Here is a 21,908-nt window from a genome sequence, read left to right on the forward strand (position 1 = left end):
TGGGTGGGTGGACAAAATTCTAGGATCCCTTGGAATACAACTGGAGAATCACAACTTTATAGCATCCCTGGGAAGTACAGTGCATTGGCTCATTCAACACATTCTGATCCATTTGAGCAGCTTTCTGTGACCACAAATGCGGGAAAGTTAAGAACAATATTGCCCTGGTTCTCTTGCAACCCACGCTCCAGAAACGGCCAAGGTTCTGCCAAGCAGATGCCTGTGTGAGACTTAGAGAGTGGATGTGAGCAATGTAAGACAGCTGGTCAGCATGTATGTTTATGTATGTGTGTGTGTGCGTGGAGAACAGAAGGCGGCTTGCATTTGATTCTTCTGGGCCAGCGCTGGAAGAGGTCTGGAATCGAGTTCCTGGCATCATGGGCACCATCTGGAGTGAGTCAGAAGCAGTGAGATCTCCCAGAACATTCCAATTGGTCTCTTTTCCTGTTTCTCTTATTTATAGTTGTGTACCACTCAAAAGAGTTTGGTTGCCTCTCCCAAAGATTCTATAAGCTACTGTAATAAATCTCTTTCTGCATAAATTAGCTAGAGTGGATTCTACCACCCTCACCTAAGAACTTTGACCATTATAGCATCTAAAAATAAACTACCTATGCGGAATCTGCAATACTGGCTTCATCTTTTTTTTTTTTTTAAAGATTTATTTTATTTATTTCTCCTCCCCTCACCCATTTCCCAATTGTCTGCTCTCTGTGTCCATTTGCCATGTGTTCTCCTGTGTCTGCTTGTATTCTCATTAGGTGGCTTCAGGAACCAATCCTGGGATGTTCCAGAGTGGGAGAGAGGTGATTACTCTCTTGTGCCACCTCAACTCCCTGTTCTGCTGTCTTCTTATTTTCTCTCTTCTGTTGTGTCATCTTGCTGTGCCAGCTCTCTGTGTCAGCCAGCACTCTTGCTCAGGGCAGCTTTCCCACGCTGGGCAGCATTCCCACACAGGGTGGCACTCCTGCACGGGGCAGCATTCCCACGTGGGCTGGCACTCCATATGGGCCAGCTCACCACAAGGGCCAACGTGCCCTCATCAGGAGGTCCTAAGCATCGAGTGCTGGATCTCTATATGGTAGATGGGAGCCCAATCGGTTGAGCCATATCTGTGTCCCCTGGTTTCATCTTTATAGCCCTACTTAATTTAGCACCATTCTAACATGCAATAAATGCTGAATAAACATTAGTTAAAGCACACTTCTAAGAGGCCAAGGTATTATGCTGGTCTAATTTTAATATTATTTAATTGTTCGATAGTGAGACAAGGTGTAAATAACACAGGTATCAACACCTGAATCAACAAGAAGTGGTAATTTTTAACTATGTTTGTTTATCTGGGTAAACCAAGGCATTAAAAACAAGCCTCAATGTCTCATCATTTTGAAGGGAAGGAAAAGTGAATCAAAAGCTAACCTTTGGGATATAATACAAAAAACAGGACTGTCAAATTATGATGATGATAAACAGTAATCTGAATTTGATTACTGTGGAATGACATGCTTAAATTTTGGTCTTGGTGAAAAATAACAAGAAAAAAAGTGGGTCCTTTCTTTTAAAAAATAAAGGTACAAAAATTTAAGTATCATCTAAGTATTTGATTACTGATAGCACAACTAGTTTCCTTCATTTAGAGAAGACTACTTGAAAGGACCCCTTTCCCTCACTTTGTACACAACCTTTATTTCATTTCCTATACGTGGTTAGACAAAGGGTCAGACCACAACTTTAAATATTTAAACTGGTCAATGACAGTCAAGTAGTCAGGAATTTCTCTATTTTATTGTTAAATATGGATTGCCTCAGAGGTAACCTCAAGTACATGGCATGGCTTCCTAATGAGTTATTAGTTATGAAACTATGAAGTAATTCTGAATTTTAAGTAAGTTTCAAGAATAGACTGGGGTATAACAAATTAAAAGCACTATAATTATGCAATATCATGAGATGCATTAGACAGTAACACTATGCATATATCAAAAATATATTAATAAACCTAACATATTAATAAAAAGCAAAGTCTGGCCCTTCAAGACCTCAACACTAATTGGAAAGGATTTTGACAGAGCATCTTGAATAACTTTCATTATCAATTTTGGTAAGCTACTTTTCAGCTACCTAGATAATGATTATTTCCTACACTCCATGGTACATCTATCAAAATCTGAGATCTGAAAAATATCATTAGTGAGGATGAGTAAAGTAGCAAATGTTCAAATGCCACAGCCTGAATTTAAATTTATTGGTGTGATGTAAATGATCTGGTACTGATGTTTTCATTTTCCTGTATTTTAATCATATATTGTCCATTTAAAATATATCATGTATTTACAATGATATATTATACACTAATTATAGATATAATATGGTATTATTTCAAATTCTAGCAATAGTCTTAAGATATGAACTCTAACCACTTTAATAACTCTTCCGAAGTGTGATGATTTCATGTATTTCATTCTTAAAGGAAAACATTTCATATCAAGTGAAAATTAACCTTGCAAATGAAAACAAACATCAGTAGTAGACATAACTGGTAAAAAGTGTAAAACATAAGATTTTGACTACAACAGCTTACTCATGTAATGAAGACACATATTTAGCATTTTTTTGTTGTTGTTGCAATTATAGTCAATGATTAAAAAAAAAAAAAGAAGAACCAAATCACTATTTCATTTAAAGCAAGGGTCTAGCTAAAAAGCAAGCCCAATTAGTTAATACCAGAGAGTACCCAAGTACCAATAACTGGAATGCCATTTATTAAGATTAAAAAAGGGCAGCTATGTGACATAGTAATGCCTCTAACTATTCTTGATTTTTAATATTGGATTTTGTTCCATTAAAATTCCCCTTGAGGTGAAGATGTCTGCCATCCAAATCCTTTTCATTGTTGGCCATAGGCACCATGTTTGTTGAAGGATATTATTTTGTGATTATATAGGCTTTAACTTTCACGAAAATAGAAGCCTTGCTCAATAAATAAGTGACTTGCCCCAGAACGTGATGTTAGTTATTAAAAAAGGAGGAAGATATTATAGTCCAAGTTGGTCTGCTGTACCCCCTTCTCCCACCTAAGTTCTCCCTGAAAAGGAGGCCTTTTCTTCCTGGGTTCTTTTAGTTGGATCTTGACTCATGGATTTCATATGTAATCTTTTTCTTTACTCACTGTAATGAAAACTAGTTTATTGCATACAGTATCATGATGCAACAGTATAAATTAAGTTCATGAATGATATCCTTCACATTACCTCTTTCTCTTATCCAGTGATATTTGTAACTCACTAACTGTAGAATTTCCCAAACCAAGTAATTTGTAATATAATACTTTTAGAATCTCCGGAGTCGTTTTAGCATTAGTTACAAATAAAAGTTGGCTCTCTGCATCTCTTAACCTTGGGAACATGAACCTTTAAGACTTAGAGATCAAATACCAGCATTCCCCTAGGACTGCTGTGCACATCTGCATTTCTGGACGAAGGAATTTTTTTGTTTCTAATCAAGTATAATCTCACTTTATAACTTCTCCTTTGGCTCGGTTCTACCTAGATTTCCAGGCAAGGGAAGAAATGAAGGCTGAGGATTTTGTGCTTAGAGGTTTGGAAATTTGGCAAATGCTACATTAAAATGTAACTATTTGATCTTGAACCTCAAAACAGTGAAATTCAGCTGAAATACAAAGAAACCAAAAAAAGTCTTTATATAGTCCAAATCTGCACCTGTATTTTGATGTTGCCAGGTATTTATATGAACAATTCCGTGTTCAGGGAAAAACAAAATTTCCCTCTGGGATCATCCAGACATTCGATGTAATCACTAATTCCTGCTTACATCTACAAGTCAGGCATCCAAGTGTTGCTATTCCTGGCTGATCTTGTTCTGTGTTTAAATGGTCTGATTGTTAGTCTCTGCATCTGGGTCCAAACCAATTTAACATGGAAAATTAGTTCAAGTATTCCAGTCAACTTTAAGTTATCTTTAAAGACAACAATAAAGACAGCTTGAGTTATTAATGTACAATTATTAAAAATGCCTGTCTGACTAGCCAAACTCAAGGATATTGTACTTTGCAAAGTTTCCTCAATATTGGCTCTTTTAGGGTCCATTCAATGAAATGGAACTTATTTTCAAATAATTTAATTTGGCATTCATTAACACTCTTTGGGACCTCAAAGCCACAGAATAGAAATGTCTCTAATATTAACATAATCATGAGTACAAGTTATTCGTAAAACAAAATTCCCATGAAGATTGAGGCAAGGCAGCACATTTTATGGCCCTGAATTTCACCAAGGTGGTGGTGTAGGTTAAATGTGGATTTAATTTATAAACACTTTCATATAATATCTGTATTTCTATTTCTTATTATGCTTATCCACTTTATAATATTAAAATGAAAAAAATAATACCAATCCCAACCAGGAATATTATAACCAGGAATATTTAGGATAAGAATACACTTCATCCAAAATTAACTTATACAATAGCTGCTGTTTGTCTATGAATTTACCATTGTTTGCTGGGATCCAATACGAGTAATAGTTAAAAGCATGGGTTTTGTTTAGTATCAGGCTTGAGTGCAAATTCTAGTTCTGCTACTTGGTTTCCTCATCCGTTAAATGGGTTGTTGTGAAGATTAAGAGAGATGATTTATGTCAAGTGTCTATTCTAGGGCCTGGTTCATAGTCAATGCCCAATAGATGGGAGTTATTATTCATTTGTTAATGTCTTTCCTCCTCTTTGATGGGAGGGGCTATTTCTGACACTTTCTTGTATATCTTACAGCATTTAGTCCAATATACCCATAGTAGAAAGAGCACTGACTTTGATGCCAGGGGACCAGTATTCAATATCCAACCTCACGACCTACTAGCTATGCAATTTTTAGCAGAGTTCTTAAGATAGTTGGGTCTCAGTTTGCTTATGTATAAAACAGGGATAACATGTTTTGTTTCTTAGCATTCTGGTAGGGATTTTTTAAAAAGATGGTTAAAAAACATTACAAACTGTAAATAGCATTCTTTACGTTAATGTTATATTTATTCTACTTGAATTAGGGGCTATTATATTTTGAGCACTTATTACATGTTTTATAAGTGTTAGGTCACTAAATCCTCACAATAACTCTATAAGGTGGGTACTGTCATTATTCTCATTTTACAGATGAGGAAACCTAAGCTTGGACTCAAACCCAAGCAGCATGGCTCAAGAGCCTACACGCTAAACAGCTGTGACACGAGTCCTAAAGCCTTAGGAAGAAGAGTTGAACTTTGTGAATTTGCCGATGGCAGGTCTATGCAGTCAGAGTGAAGTGGAGACAGTCAGTTTGCCTAAGTTGATGGGCAATACCACCAGGAAAAAAGAGAAAGGGTCTGATCATTAGTCTTAAGAAAGCCTAGGCCAAACTTTTTCAATTTCTGCAATTGAAATATCCCATTATGGTATATACATTGTCAACTGCACAGAAATTACCAAGTAAGATTTCAGAGGTAAAAAAGGGTCACCTCAACTCTGCATCTGGTCATGAGTAAAATTTTAGAGCCTGACAGTTGGGGAAAATACAAGTGGACAGGCTGGGGGGAAACACTTGATGACATGATATACCCATCTGAGGAAACACCTGCACAGGCCACAGCTCAGGAGTGTGGCAGAAACAAAGAATCACGGTGGTCTTCTCCATCAGGAGTCTCTTCTCCAGAAGGCCAGAAGGACACAAGTGTGGACATTAGCTAGCCAGTGAGAGCTGTGGCTTTACTAGGCACCAAACTTTCACTTAATGCCACTAACCAATGAATGTCTGGGAAAGGAGACCCAGGACAATACTCTGCCTGTGTTCAGCAACGAGGGCGCAAAGGGTGTTGAAGCATGTGTTTAAGCATATGTGAACAAAGAGCATAAAGACGTGTGAGGCGGGTGTTAAAACATCAGTTCAAACATGTGTTTAACCATGTGTGAGCAAAAGGGTGTTAAGCCATGTGGTAAAGCAAGTGTTAGAGCATATTCGATTACAAATGTTTCTCATTTGGGAGCTTAAATTATTTTTGGCCTAATCCAATGTTGCTAAGCAATAGCTCTCTGTTGTCCTAACGTAACACAATAAATTATTAAACTTAAAAAAAATGAAGCTACGGTTCTTTTTTCCTGTCTTGGCTTCATCAAGAAGACTTTAAATCTACAGTTTTCAATAAGCGTAGTGGTCCTCTGGCAGTGTAAGTAAACCTGGGGTAAAGCTCCGTTTGAGGGAAGGCGACAGTCAGAGACTAGGGCTAAACCAGGCTCAGTGTGGCAAGACCAAATAAATACACAGCGTTCGGAAGATACGGCAGCATATTACGCGCAGCTCAAGGTTTCATCAGCCACATGGTCTGCCGACTCCGTAGAGACTATCGCCTCCAGGGCACCTTGCCACAGCTCAGAGTCTGCTTTTTGCTTTAGATTTTAAAAAAATTACATATGAAAACACTGCTCTTGAGTACAGGGATTCTGGGGGTTCTTACTGATAGTAAAATGCAATGGAGATTGGATTTAAGTTTTCTCTGATATTATTTGTTAAATATTTTAGCTTTTGAATCTACATTGCTGTTAGAAGCACCTATTCCAAGGCAAATGAATCCCCTCAGTTTAAAATGTAATATACAACTCTTAAAATTACTTTAAAAAAGAATGAAAGTAGATGAAAATCAGAAAGTGCTATTGATGTTATTAAGTGTTCAAAACAAACAAATCTATGTTAATATGGAGAAAAAATTTCCAGGTAGCTATTTTATTTTCTTCTTAGGAAACAAAAAGCTATAAACAAAAGAAGCCAGTAAACCTATCTAAGCTCATTAATTTCTTTGTTGGGAGAGGATATATAAACAAGTAGTGTTTTTAAAAATACCAAGACCAGAAGAAAAGCACATGATTTGCAAGTGTAAGTTTAAATTCCATTTCCCATACACTTCTGACGTAGATGGCTCTTTCGGCTTAGCCAGAATGATTTGTGCAAATGTACTATTTGATTACAACAGGAAATGTTTTTTGATCATTTTGAATAAAGAAACATCGATACAACCATTAAAATGAAAATAATGCCTTCCCGATCACCTTTCACCTCAAGATCATGGAATGTTTTTATGAACAAAAACTGGCCAGAGAGAAACAAACAATTAAAATTAGTATCTTCTGTCAGCCACCCTTGCAGCAGAGGTCACAGAATTTTTGAATACTTCTCTCTTCCTGTTCACGCATGTCACTTAATGATTTGCTTGTGCAGTTCAGTTCAGTACATACTCAAGAAAATACAATTCCTCAGCAGCAAAAGCCGGGTTTCTGACCATCGTGACCTGACTCTGCTTAAACAAATTCCCGAGTGAACACTGACAAAGGGATGATGACTGTTTTTCTACTTGGAGACTCAGTTTAAATTAAGAAAACTAAGAAAATACAATTTGACTGAGGATATAACAGAGGAAAGTTGCTCATAAGCTATCTTGGGGTAAGAAATGTTAGTTTATGTCTGTAGTTTTATTTTTGATCAAAACAAATATACTGATGAGCAAATTCATTTTAGCAAACCCACATGACTTCAAAATCAAGACATTTCACTTTCAATACTGCAAAAATGAATGTGGAATGCAGACATTTTATTTTCAGTCAATACTAAGTACACTCTGAAATATGAAGCTACTTTACTGAGGTTAGTCTCAAAATGCATGTAAACCAAGCTCAGGAATAATGCCTATGCTATAAAAATTATAAAACATCCGGTACATTCTCTCACTAAAACATTCGTTCACATTCTTAAACTAACTAGAATTATTAGTCAGGTCAAGTTAATTGAAGGCTCCAGTCTTCCATCAAACAAGCATGTAAACACATTCTGCGTTTTAGAAAACAGATTAAGATAAAACACCCCTGATGGTGAGATGGACCTTGGGACAATACTTCTGAATATTCCTAGATGTGCCCATTAGAAAACATATATATAATCGTTTTCCGTAATTACCTTTTTCTCTAGTCATGGAACACTCAGTCAACAAAATATACTGGAGGCGTAGGGGGAAGGACTGTTTCTATAAAAATTCCTCCCTAGAGGACTTTGTACAGCGTTTTGCAGAGTAATACGGTAAATCGTACATAACAATTTGCATTTCTAATCATCATCAAACTTTTCAGAGAGCAGCAAAAAATGATTAGAAACATAATTTTAGTCTCTTCCGCTTTCTATTTGAAGTGACCATCATTAACCTCAATGGGTGGGTCATAATGAAAGACTCAGGAAGGTTTTCATAATTTCACAACCTTGGGCATTTCAGGGCTGTTTGGGTGAGGGGCAAGCTACAGGCAGCGCGTGCCTCCGGCCTCCAGCTCTGTGCTTTTCCTGGAATAAGCCTGCCCAAGATTCCAAACCAAGTAAGAAGGAACTATCCATAACAAAGTAGCACCATATTGGCCAGTACGTATGTTTAAAGTAAGCTAGAGAACTTTCACAATGTCCTAAATGGAGACTGGGCAAATGTCTCTTGAGTTTGGCACCGCTTCCCTTTTTATGAACAAAACAACCTCAAAAATTATGGGAAAAAGCAACACCAACGCAAAAAAAAGCCAACAAGGCTTTTTAAAAAAATCTTTTTTCACCTTAAACAATTAAACGTCTTTTAAAGATTTCAGATAATTAGATGCTTTATATAGCTAACTACTTATGTCCTTTCCCTTTGACTACGTGTTTCTTACTAATGCTTGTAGAATTAACATAAGCAACTCCAAAGTTAGAAATGTTGCACTTTTTAATTGTTTTATGTAATTAAATGTGAATGCTTCAGCCTGAAATGGTATTAATAACAGTAAATACCACAGAGAAAAGTTTAAGGTAGGTAAGATAAATATTTCCAACTTTTCATTTTTTGAAATCAATTGAGAAATAAAGCTAAAAAACTTCATATGTGACATTTCCTATATAACTTAAAGCAAATCAAATAAGTGAAGGATGGACTGATAAGTTTTAGGCAACCTACTTATTTTGGAACATTTTGCTTTCTGAGGCCCACTCACAATACGACTGTTTAGTTCTTTTTTAAAAGACTGAATCATCAAACTTTGTTTAAAGGCAAAAAAAGTGTATCCAAAATGAGACTAACCTGCTTTCTGTAGGTATGCTTCCAGAAATTAGAAAGTTTTCTCCTAAATGGGTTTTTTTCCAGATCTTTTTTAAAATGCAGGGAGTAAAGTTGGTGAAGTTTATGTAAATCAGTCATAGCTCATCCCTCCCTTCCTATATTTCCTGGATGCCCATTCTGTCCCAGGAACTCACAAGGTGTGGGGGATCTAAAGCAGAATAGGGTTCAGGTCCTGCCCTCAGGATGCTTAAGGCAGCTCCTTGGGTGCAGCAGAGAGAAAAACAGGCAACTGCAGCAGTGAACTAGTGGGGGGGCAGAGGGTGGGTATGGGGGGCAAACAAATTATTCTCAGTCTGGGGCCAGGAAGGCCTTGGTCCTTGGATCCTTGGCTGGACCCAGACTGGAGAGCATCGGTGACGGCAGGGGAGGCCCAGCGCTTGTACAGATCACAGAGCACGTGGGCCAGCAGCACTTTCTATGTCTGGAAGCATCGATTTGGCTTGGGGCCAGGCAGCACTCAGTAAAGAGGAATCATGCCCTTTGAATTCACTTCTTGTACTTCCTTTGGGGAAAGGAAATGATAATTTGATCGCTGCTTTTTTCAATCACCACTTTCTTCTTGGAAACTCCCTCTTACAAGTTCTTTATATTTTACATCGTGTAAAGGCACCTTGTATCTTGTGTTAGCTAAATTTTTATTTTTTAAAAAATTGCTTACCATTTTAAATCGTTTAATTTTTTTTCTTCCTTAACATTAGGGGAATTTAATGAATCACAGTTCTGTCATTAAAAAAATGTTTAAGAGGTAGAAAAATAGGCATCACTTTACTTTCACACGTTATTTATGTTATTTATTTATGTTTTGATTCCATCTTTGAGTGCTTAAGAGAAAATAAAAGAGTTTAACAGAGGCTGAGAAACAAAGCGAGGGAAAACAGCAAATATTTCTGTTTGCTAATGGTATTTCACTGTGATAGTGAGGGAGACATTCATTCATCAAACATTTATTGAATGCATATTATGCACCAGACTATCTGATATGGTGATATGGAGATGAAAGCCAGTCCCTGCCCTCCAGGGACTCCTGGTTTAAGTGGGGTGATGGGCAAGAAACCCTGCAAGAACAACACAGCACAGTACTGGGTGCAGATGGCTGGAGGTATGAGAGCTGATTTTAGGCAGCACATAGATGCTTACTTTTTATTTTAAATATACATGAACATTTTTAACATTTTATTTAAAATAGTTAGGCTATTATGGAAAAATGCAAAGCTAGCACATCAAAACCATGATTCCATGTTTGCTACTCTAGGATAAAGCTAAAGAAAGTACTCAAGTGTTTTGAGTTTTTTTGTTTTTAAGTGTGCCAATTTAAAGAAAAATAACATTCTAGGATTTAGGCAGATATTGTGGGGGTACTACTCAAATCGATGAAATTTGGGAAATAATGTAAATCGATGTGGATGTCATTGTACAAAGGCTGGAATCTTCTGTCACAGCAACTTAAAATTGGGAATAAACACTGAGGATTCCAGCCTTCCCCTGCCATGCTCTCCTAGAGAACGACACTAACACGGCCTGGGGAGTCAGAGGGAATGTCCTGAAAGAGGAGATTCAAGGATGAAGAGAAGGTGTACTGAAAAACCATACATTCATCAGAACCCTTAATATATAGGACTGTTGAATCCTATGTTTGGATGGAACTTTAGGAATAATCTGGTATACTGTCTGTAATTAACTTAAAATGAGAAAGCGTGACCTGTGTGCGTTTGTTAGTTTAATCCACTAGGTTTAACCGTAGGTTAGTAAATTCATTATGTTATAAAGCGGCTTAATGGGAATTTAGTTAACATTTAAATGAAAAGCCACATTCCAGAGGCAGCTAGTAGACATATGGCACCTCTCTTTAGCTTATCAATTAATTATCATAACTAATAATTATCAATTAGCATCATGGACATTAGAAATGGTTTTGAAGATATGTGGACTAGCTAGAAGTATTGTCATGAATACACCCACAGCAAGCATGGAAATGCCTGGGTATCAGGGTTTAGTGCCCATGAATGTCTACTCCCCATGGAGTGGTGTCCTTGACTTAGGAATCTGACTTAGCCCTGTGTCCATCCACTTAAAGGAGAATTTATTATCTGACTGACAAGAAGGTTAGCTGACTCCTGTTGCTAGAATATTCTTACATCTGCCTCAAGTGAACCTTTCATGCAATTTTTTTGTAAATACACCTTCCCATAAGGAGAGGGGACACGGATTTCGTTGGGTTTACAGGCAAGGTGCGTGGCAGTTTTTGTGTCTGTTTGCTAACCCATGGTTCTATGTGTGGTCAAATTCTATTTACCTGGGGAGGAAGCATAGCCATCCATCACTTTCAACTCTTCTGTCTCCAACTGTAGCCACAGTCTACCAAAAAGAATGTAACTATGGAAGAACAAACTTGCTAGAGTTGGATCTCACTAAATTAGCTTCCTCAGAGAGTTTACATGATTTGCTCAAGGTTACATGGCTAGTTTGTGGTAGACCTGAGTTTAGAGTGTAGGGCTCTTTGTTAACGTCTTCCAAGTCTACCAATGGTTGTTGACTAGGGATGTTCATAATGGTCATCTGAGGAACTTTAAAAAAAATGCACATGTTCAGGTACAGTCTGGGAGATTTTGATGCTGTGGGAGACCTGGGGTGGGGCCCAGGTATCTTCGCATAGGTCACTGTGAGGCACATGTACACACAATTGAGAATCACTGTAAATACTAGCAGTCATTCTAACTGCACATTTTCTATGGGCCCAGCCCTGTGCTATGTGCTCGACATGCTCTGCTTTATTTCATTTTTACAACAAACCATTGGATGAGATATCCTTAGCATTTTACAGATGAAGAAACTGAGACTGAAAGAAATTAGTTCAGTTTTGGACACTTCATCAAAAACTGTCCAAAGCAGCAAGACTGAAATTCCAACCCAAATTTACCCGTGTCCCCTGTGATGCCATGTCATAGACCACATGACTTAAAATTTCTCAGAAGAATGTCCAAGGCGGGGGTCATCAGTCTATAGGGGTCAGGCAGATGATGTAAATGAGCAAAGTGGGCCAAGTAGGAACTGGGGTGAGCTGGAGGCTACGCATTTCACTAAAGCATTCTGAGTTTTAACTGTCACCAGCTATCTGAACATTTAAAAAATACCTATCCAGAGCAACAGGAATTCTCATACATTGCCATGGGAATACAAAATGGGTTAGCCACCTTGGAAAAGAGTTTTCCTTTACACTGAATATATATTTATTATATGAGTTAGGCATCTTATTCCTAAGTATTTACCCAAGAGAAATGTAAACCCACGTTCACAAGAAGAAGTGTATATGAATGTTCATTGCAGCATTATATAAAATGGCCCAGAACAGAAGCAACTTAGAGGTTTATCAGCTGGTAAATGATTGTGGTACATCCATACTATGTGGTACATCCATACTATGGAACATTATACAGCAATTAAAAGGAATGAAATATTAATACATGCAACAATGTGGATGAAAGAAATCATATGTAAAAGACTGTATAATCCCATGTATATGAAATTGCAGAAAAGGCAAACTAGTGATAGAAACAGACCAGTAGTTTCCTGGGGCAGGTATGGAGAAAGGGAACACTGTATCTTGATGTGTGGTGGTGGTTAAATAACTGTATACCATTACCAAAATTCATCAGACTGTACACTTAGAATGAGTGAATTTAACTGTATATGAAACATATCTTACTTGTAGAAACAAAACGAAACTGTGCAGACCAAAAGAAAAAAAAATTGTCCATGCCGCTTATGACTGAAAGACTTTCAGTTTTCAACGTCTGGTCTCAGTACAGAGATTCGGTTTTAGCTGCTCCTGAGGAAATGCAAAAGATGACAAAAGAGTCATCCATCATCATCCCCTGGGCTGGACCCTCCTGGGGAAAGATGTGAAGTTTGTGTTTCTTCCCCCTTTCCAATTCTCTTTGGTCAGATGCAAAATGCTCCCATGCTGCCCCCTGGCTGTCCAGCACCTCCTATGATGGCGCCCCACCCAGACCTCCTTCTTCTGGGTCCGTTCCCTCAGCCCTCCTCCCAGCCTCCCTTACTCGGAGGCTGACCTCTGTGCAAGGCGAAGACAAATTATTCCTGCCTAACACGTGACCAAGTAGTAGGTATTCATGATCAATACTGATTAAATGATCAATTTATTGACATCTGACAAGTGGCTACCTTTAAGTCAGTAAGGGAATACTCTGGAAAAAGGGGATTATTTCAGGCACCCACCATAGTTATAGATATAAACAAAGATGGTAACTTGACTTCTTTGTTTATGCATAAATTATCTCAAACACCTTTAAATTATTAATAATATAGGCAAGTGGTCTGTGTAGACAGTTTAGAAGGGCGCCAAAAATGTTAGCATCTAGCTGTCAGATGCAGAATGCTCTGAAATATTAGGCTGTGGAGCAGCTCCAGGACATGTTAGAGTCAGACCTTCAATTTTCTGAAAAACAAATGAATGCCAACCACTTGCTTCTGGGCTTTCCTGCGCCTCTACAAATGTCATAATGACTTGATAAAACCACCAACTACAATATCCAACCTACTTTAATAGAGCAAGCTATCATGTTGAGTTAAAAAAAAAAAAAAAGGCAAATCTTAAAATTGTGTCTACACTAGAATTAAAGCCACATAAAGAAACATCAACATGTGAATATGGGCTTGAAAAATGGGGAATTGATAACCGTAGGCATGCTGGATTGCAGTGCTATGAGTGATTTTTTTTTTTTCTTTTTAAAACGTTTGTTTTCTTTTGCTTTTACAATACTTTTTGTGTAAGAAATAAAAATCAGGAGAAGAAAAAGAAATCATACGGTTTCAATCACCAGCCAGAATATTGTGGTTTCACGTCACCCACTAGTTAATGTCTGTGTTGAGTGTATTTAACATTTTGTTTTCCTCATCGTTTCAAAAAGCCAAGGTATTTTGCAGTAATCTGTCAGGTATGCTCAAGAATTTCATCAGTCCATTGTCAGTCATGCTGATAAAGACGGCTACCCCTTCTTCTAGGGTTGACTGTTAAGCATCCCTATTTGCAAACTGAAAGATTACAAGTCAGAGAACTTGATTAACAAAGCAAGTGCACCTAGAAAGAATTTCAGTACCTAGAGATGACTTTTAAATTTATGAAAAGTGATTGCCTTTTAAAGACACATGGTTAATGTATTTTCCCCAAAGCAAAACTGGGTTAAAAATTTCAAGTCCTATTGAAGCAAAACTGTTGCTTAAAACAACAACAAGAACAACAACAGGGAAGCGGACTTGGCCCAGTGGTTAGGGCGTCCATCTACCACATAGGAGGTCCGTGGTTCAAACCTCGGGCCTCCTTGACCCATGTGGAGCTGGCCCATGTGCAGTGCTGATGCACACAAGGAGTGCCGTGCCACGCAGGGGTGCCCCCAGCGTAGGGGAGCCCCACCCGCAAGGAGTGCGCCCCGTAAGGAGAGCCGCCCAGCGTGAAAGAAAGTGCAGCCTGCCCAGGAATGGCGCCGCACACATGGAGAGCTGACACAAGACGACGCAACGAAAAGAAACACAGATTCCCGTGCCGCTGACAACAACAGAAGTGGACAAAGAAGACGCAGCAAATAGACACAGAGAACAGACAACCGGGGTGGGGGGGGGGGGAGGAAAGGGGAGAGAAATAAAAAAAAAAAAATACAAAGAACAACAACAACAACAATAACAAGATAGCAGTGCACCCAGGTCAGTTTACATCCATGCTGTGAATTTTAGCTCCAGCCCACACAGGCTCTCTGATCTATGACCTAAAATCCTTCAGCTCCCACTTATCCCCATACCAACCTGTCCCCAGCTAAGAATCTAATGATGTCATACATAGCAGAGCTGAGAAAGCAGGTTACAGTCATACCCACATAGCATCTAAGATGGAGCAAAACCTAATAATCAAGAAAACAAGCTGCTGGCACAGGGACAGGATGGTAATTTTGATGGCATGATGCCCCTAAAAAAAAGAATCTTACCTTTTGGTGGAGGTCTATTCTATCTACATATCTAGTCACTTGTACTAGTAATACTTTTCAGAATTCTTAGAAAAACAGCGTGAAACCAGTGATGCTCAAGAAGAAATGAGGGAAGTGGATTTGGCCCAACGGATAGGGCATCTGCCTACCACATGGAAGGTCCAAGGTTCAAACCCAGGGCCTCCTGACCTGTGTGATGAGCTGGCCCAGGCGCAGCACTGATGCACGCAAGGAGTACCCTGCCATGCAGGGGTGTCCCCCTCGTAGGGGAGCCCCATGTGCAAGGAGTGCACCACGCAAGGAGAGCTGCCCAGTGCAAAAAAAGTGCAGCCTGCCTAGGAATGGCACCACACACATGGAGAGCTGATGCAGCAAGATGTCACAACAAAAAGAGACACAAATTCGGGGTGCTGCTGACAAGAATACAAGCAGATACAGAAGAACACACAACGAATGGACAAAGAGAGCAGACAACTGCAGGGAGGGGGAGAAGGGAAGGGGAGATAAATAAATAAAAAATAAATCTATTTTAAAAAGGAAATGAGAACTTGCAAAAAGAAACATATCAATGGGCTACATAACACTATGAAAGAACAGAGCACATAGTAGGTGCTCAGTAAAGAATGATGGCAGTGAGAGAAAGTGGAACCTACATTTTCAGGCCACTATCACTTAGTCAAGCTTTGCAAACATGTGCAAGGTAGTAGTCCATACTCTACTGTTAATACGGGAACATCTGAAAATGAAAGGCAAAATCAGAGTTCACAGCAAGGAGCCCATCTGAACTACCTGCCCACACCTGCTTTGCAAGATGCTACTTCTCTGTCTTTGCTCATGCTGTTTCCTCAGTCTGGAGTTCCTTTTAAGTCTGCCTGGGCAAATCCAACTCCTGCAAATGTCATTCCAAATGCCACATCTTCCATGCAACCTACTCTGATTCCTCCAAGCTGGAAATAATCTCTGAACTCTAGGAACTATACACTGAGATATTTGATCACCATGTCTCTGGAGTGAGCAGCTGCTTATTTTGCATGCCTTCTCTCTCTGATTAGGATGTGTACTTCTTGAAGGCAAGAGTCTTCCTCTATCCCAACACCCCCAGAAAAGTTCCTTGCATAAAACTGTGGAATGAATGACCACTTTCCTAAAAAATGCCTCCCACCACAGGAGCATTAATAGAGGAAATCACTTCCTGTAGGTAAGTTTATTTTTGGAGATTAGAGTTTCCCCAGGAGGGACAAAGAGGAGAAATGGGGAGTTTAGAAGTCTGTAAGGATGCCTGGCCCATGATAGAGGTGGACATGCTTCGGCTTCAAGATGCACCAGTAGACACCATCAATGAATACAGGAACCATGGCTGACTTTCCCAGACAGTATTTGGAATGACCCTCTAAATCATGCCTCATTATTTAGAGGGATAATGAAACCTCAAAGAAGATTCATTTAAAGAAGGTGGCCCATGGGATTTTATTTTCCCTAAGGCTTCTATGCTTAGTGTCAGTAAATCATCAATATTCAAAGAGCAACAGTTAAAACAAGACCACCCAGGCATAAAGGCCCAAGGGTTGCGGTATAGAAATGGTTTGTATGGCCCCCTTATCTAGGGCAATTTTTAAGATCACCTACAACCTCCAGTTTACAATGGTGCCTGCTTGACAGCTCCTGATGCTGTATCTATCAAAGGACCCATTAAATTGGAATGAAAAAATAGACTGATAATAAAAATGCATAATACCAAAGCTGACATAACCAACTGCCAGAACCTGGAAGGATTTTCTATTAACCACTAAACTGTGATCCATCTTCCGAAAAGTCTGCTACTAGATAAAAGGTCTGTAACAACCAGAAATTGGGATGCTATCTCTCTTATGAGTGGATGCTGCAACTTATGAGGCATTTGGGCTGTGTATTCATTCCTTTTTCTCCATGTTCCCTGCATCGTTTCTTTTCTAAATCCTATAAGAAGCCAGAGCTCCTAAGAAAAACAATAAATTAAAATTGGGCAGTGACAGGGAAGGAATGGTGTGATGTAACACACTATGAGAAGTACAGACTTCATAAATAAAGCATGCCTTTGTGTGGTGGGAGCCACAAAGATGAGAAGAGGACAGAGATGGACATTTGCCCATATTGATATCCTACAGATTCAGAGAAAGAACAGGTTTCTGAAAATTATGTACTAAAGAAACAAGAAAATTGTTTTTGAAAATTGATATCCTCAATAAAAACAGCAAGAAGATAGAGCTTTTGTAAAGTGAAGGGCAAAATTTTTAAGGTAAGAAACTGTGATATTTAAAGAATGAGAGATGAAGAGATGGATGAGATAAAGAAACTATTTCAGGGATACCAGTAATGCAACAATAGAATTAAAATTCCCATAACTAGCAGTAAAGGGAAGAAATGATGCTGCAAAAAAAGTAGAATCAGTGATGTTGGAGATAAAATAAGAAAAAGAAGTGATAACAATGATGAAAAACACGATAAATATGGACGATATGAAACGCATGTCTTAATGTAAGAATCATGATGTTCCTGAGGAAGAAACCAGAAAATCTGGAACAGAAGTTAAGAACCTGAGGCACAATTAATATCACTCTCCTGAGGGGTGGAGGAAAGACCTCAATTTGCAGATTTAAAGTTCTTGTGGTCCATGCAAAACAAATGAAAGGGAAATATATCAGACACATCTTGATGAGGCTGTTGAATTCCAAAGATTTATTAGGACAAAACAAAACAAAACAAGCAAAGCCTGCAAACACGTCACTACAAAGTATTATAAATTGGGCTGGCATTCTGCTACTCTGAAACATCAAGTGCCAGAAGACAATAGTTCAAAATTTATAGATTCCTAAGAAGAGTCAGATCCAAGAATATTTTACCGTATCTAATAGGTATGCACACATACACAAATATATTTTATATATACGAATGTCACACATTTGTAATTGGTGGCGATTCCTAAATGTGCAAGGCTCAGAATAGAGAACAGGTTGTTTCAAGATAGAGGAGTTAAAAAGAATGATTTTCTTTAAAAAAAAAGTTCCTTTTAGGTTTTATAGGAAAAATGTGATATAAAAAAGAATGCCCCCAAATAAAATATGTTTTGTCATTATCTTCAATTTGGTGACATTAGAGAAAAAGAAATCTTTCTGATATCAACAACCACTTTCAATCTACAGTTTCTCAAAGACTACTCAGGTTCACTTTCAATTACCAATTATTATTAGTGCAACTTAGGCTAAGCACCTTGAGGGCAGGGTCTTTTTTATGTCTTACACTCTATCCCTAATGCTTTGCCCAATATTTAAAAAATAGCAAAGTGCTCAAGAAATATTTGGTGACTGAACAAATGAATAAAAGATGGAAAGGCCGTTCCATTTTATGGATACATCCTTTGGCAAAAAAGATTCTTTGCATTCACCGTTTCACGGCATCTCCAATGATGAAAATCACTAGAATGCTTTGCTTCAAGAATTCTCATTCATTCATCATAGAATGTGTGCTCCATGGAAATCCAGCCAGAGCCTAGACCTGGTGCCATATTTCTATTTCTCTTTTTCCATTTCAAAAGAAAAAGCTGTAGTTAATTCTAATTTTCCTGGGGGCAGAGGAAAGGGGAACTTTTTATGTGTGTGAAAGCATGGCACCCTCCCCCTTCCCCCCCAGCCATCTGAGGACAGTTCCTCCCAGGAACACCTGTTTGCTCCAATTGAAGCCTGTCCAAATTGAGTCCCAGGGATCAGGAGCTTGCTCTTCAAATGTCCCACCATTCTACAATATTTATTCCCCACCTGTCTGATGGCTATGATAGCTTGGGAATGCTCCAGCCAGGGAAAGCTGTTTCTTGGCCCTGACATGGCAGAGCTAACAGCAGCTAATGTTCACCCAGAATCTGGTCTGCGTCCAGTTGCCCCAGAGTTCAAAAATGTCTCTTCTCTTCATAGTCTACCAGTCTCAGCAAAAGTTCTTAAGGAAAGGGAAGTAAATAAATTTTCACCTTTATACCAATATTTTTGCAAAACCAAGTTATACCTTTCACTCTTTGTTTCTTAAATCTGATTTCTGGTTTTTTCACTCCTGTCCATATTAAATAGTAGCCAGTACTAAAAATGAGGATTACTATATTAATTTCTCCAACAAGGAAAATGTTAAACTCCAGAAGGTAACAAGCAATAAAAGCAATCTTAAACACACATAATTTAACATTAAATTCAGGGAAGGAAAAAGATGCCTACGTCAAACTCCAATTATAATAGTGAAGCAATGTTTTATTTTAAAAAATTCTAACCATGAGAAAAGTGTACACTTGAAAAGCTTATATAAAGCCTTATAAAATAAGAGACCTTTTATCTCCTACAGATCTATGAGCTTGAAAATACTTTATCTATGCAATTTCAAGGCACATAAAAACCCCAGTGAATAAATAAAATGTCCTTTTTTTCTTTATATAGAAGCTATAAAAAATTATTCATATAAATAGCCTGGCCTTGAAAAAACAGATTAAAAGACCTAAAAGGCTACGGCTTCAGATCACGCACATAGAATAGAAAATGAATGCTTTTCTTTATTGGTTGGGCAAGTTTTCTAGTAACTAAATTTCTATTAGCCCATTTGATGAGGAAGATTTATTTGGAATATATGAAAAAATTCAGTATTTTAAAATGATACACTTACCAAATAAAAATATACAACAAAGAATCCATGTATTTCTGCCAACCTTCTTTGCATCCATTCATGAATCATACATGGATATGGATAGTCAACATGCAGTATAATTTCAAAGGCCATAAAGTTTTATAAATATGTAATTTTAGTCAAGTATAAGAAAATTCATTCAGTATCTTTCTAAAATTGGGACACACCTATGAAAAGGTTTTTCGTAGTTATTTACAATTAGGAACTATTAGGTAAATCTAAGCCTTTCTTATTTGCTTGGGGAAAATCTTAAATTCCATTGCAATTTTTGCCCCAGCTTCTCAAAAAGCTTATATTTAATGTAAAGACAAAAAACTGAAGCTCTGGAACCATGTTTACTTTATGAGCAGATAAGATTACAAGTTGTTTGTTAACTTCCTATGTATCTTCAACACAGTTGCAGCCAAACAGATCTTTTGAACATTACACTCCAGGAATCAAATTTTGCTTCTGGGAACTTTTGCCTTGGCACTGCCAAAATGGGAAGTTACAGAGCCCCTGTGAGGGTTAAGAATTGGGCAGAAAGTTTCAGACCTTGTCACCCCCATCTCCCATGGCGGTCTGTCCACCGGGACCCAGGGAATTCTTCTGCTCACCTTCCCCAGCATTTCTCTCCCACTATACCACAGAGCATAAATTACAAGGTATTGTTAATTCTTAAAATCTGTAAGCCCAGGCTCCCACAGAGATTTTTAAAAATATCCTTTTTGTAAAAAAAAGATATTTAGATTACATAAATGTTACATAAAAATATAGGAGATTCCCATATGCCCCCATCCCTACACCTCCCATATTTTCCCACATTAACAACATCTTCATTAATGTGGTACATTTGTTAGAATTGATGAACACATTCTGGAGCACTGCCACTAAGTGTGGATTATAGTTTGCATCGTAGTTTATATTCTCGCACATTTTTGTAAATTATTACAAGACATATAGTGGCCTGTATCTGTCATTGCAACGCCATTCTGGACATTTCCCAAGTCCCAAACCAAAGACATTTTAAGCTACCTGTTTTGAGCTTGTTAAATCTCTGATGCCTAACATAGTCCGTTTTATACAGTAAACATGAAACATTTGTTGTTGAAGAAGATGCTTAAGATACTGCTAGGAACATAGATTCTGTAGCTAAAACCAGGGTATTGTTGTCCCCATCTTGGTGGAATGACCAAGTTGGTCAAGACTCAATAATGACAAAAACAATTTCCAGGGTTCTTATGAAAATGTGAACACATCTACAGAAATAATGTTAGGACCATATTTAAAGATTGATTTTCTGGTAAGTCCTTAGGAACCAGTGCATATAGCTTTGCATAGAGCATGCGGATTCATGAAAGCACTTGAGGACCTTATTCAGTCCCTTTGAACTGATTTGGGAAATAAAAAGCTGATGGGACTCTTGCTTATCATAAAATCATTAAGTCACCAGAAGATGGACAGTATTGTGGCTTTCCCCGAGGTAAACTATGGTTGTACAGGAAACCAGGACGCTGTGCTCGCATGATCCCAACACACCCTCTCTCTAAAATTTTGCTAAAATTTACAATCTGGAATTTTCCCCATCAATATTTACACTTTAATTCTGAAGTTCTTCATATAGCTTTGCAAGAGAAGTCACTAGCTTTTCTGAAAAGGATATTGGGATTTAAAAAGTTTAAAAAAAATTATGCCTCATCATTTCAGCTTCTATCTTATGAAAGATTGAGAGAGGATTTAAAATAAAATATGAAAACAACCTCAATTAATACTAGTAAGGTGGCCAATATTGGCAATTTAAGGAATTATTTTGGTTAGACTTTGGGATATTGAATATATTTCTTTACAGTATATTTTTCTCCCCACCCGGAAAGCAAAGAAGTTTTTTCTTAATACCTAGATGACAAACTCTCAAGATACACAGTTGCTTCTTATTTATGGCCTCCCTGGAAAACATTTCTGGGAAAACACAATTCCCAGCCACATACTTTGTTTACAACATACAAAACTGCTTGTGTGGTATAAATAGGAGTCTGTCCTTAAATGCTGTTGAAAAATAAAATGCAACCATGAAAAGAAG

The 21,908-nt window shown here is 38.0% G+C and overlaps 1 protein-coding gene across 5 annotated transcripts in view; it reads right to left on the bottom strand.

The window, feature by feature from the left end:
* VTI1A (vesicle transport through interaction with t-SNAREs 1A) overlaps positions 1-21,908 on the bottom strand; it is a 361,387-nt gene that overhangs the window by 109,241 nt on the left and 230,238 nt on the right. The window lies entirely within an intron of this gene.

Source organism: Dasypus novemcinctus, chromosome 6 (genome assembly GCF_030445035.2).
Source record: "Dasypus novemcinctus isolate mDasNov1 chromosome 6, mDasNov1.1.hap2, whole genome shotgun sequence".
NCBI lineage: Eukaryota > Metazoa > Chordata > Mammalia > Cingulata > Dasypodidae > Dasypus > Dasypus novemcinctus.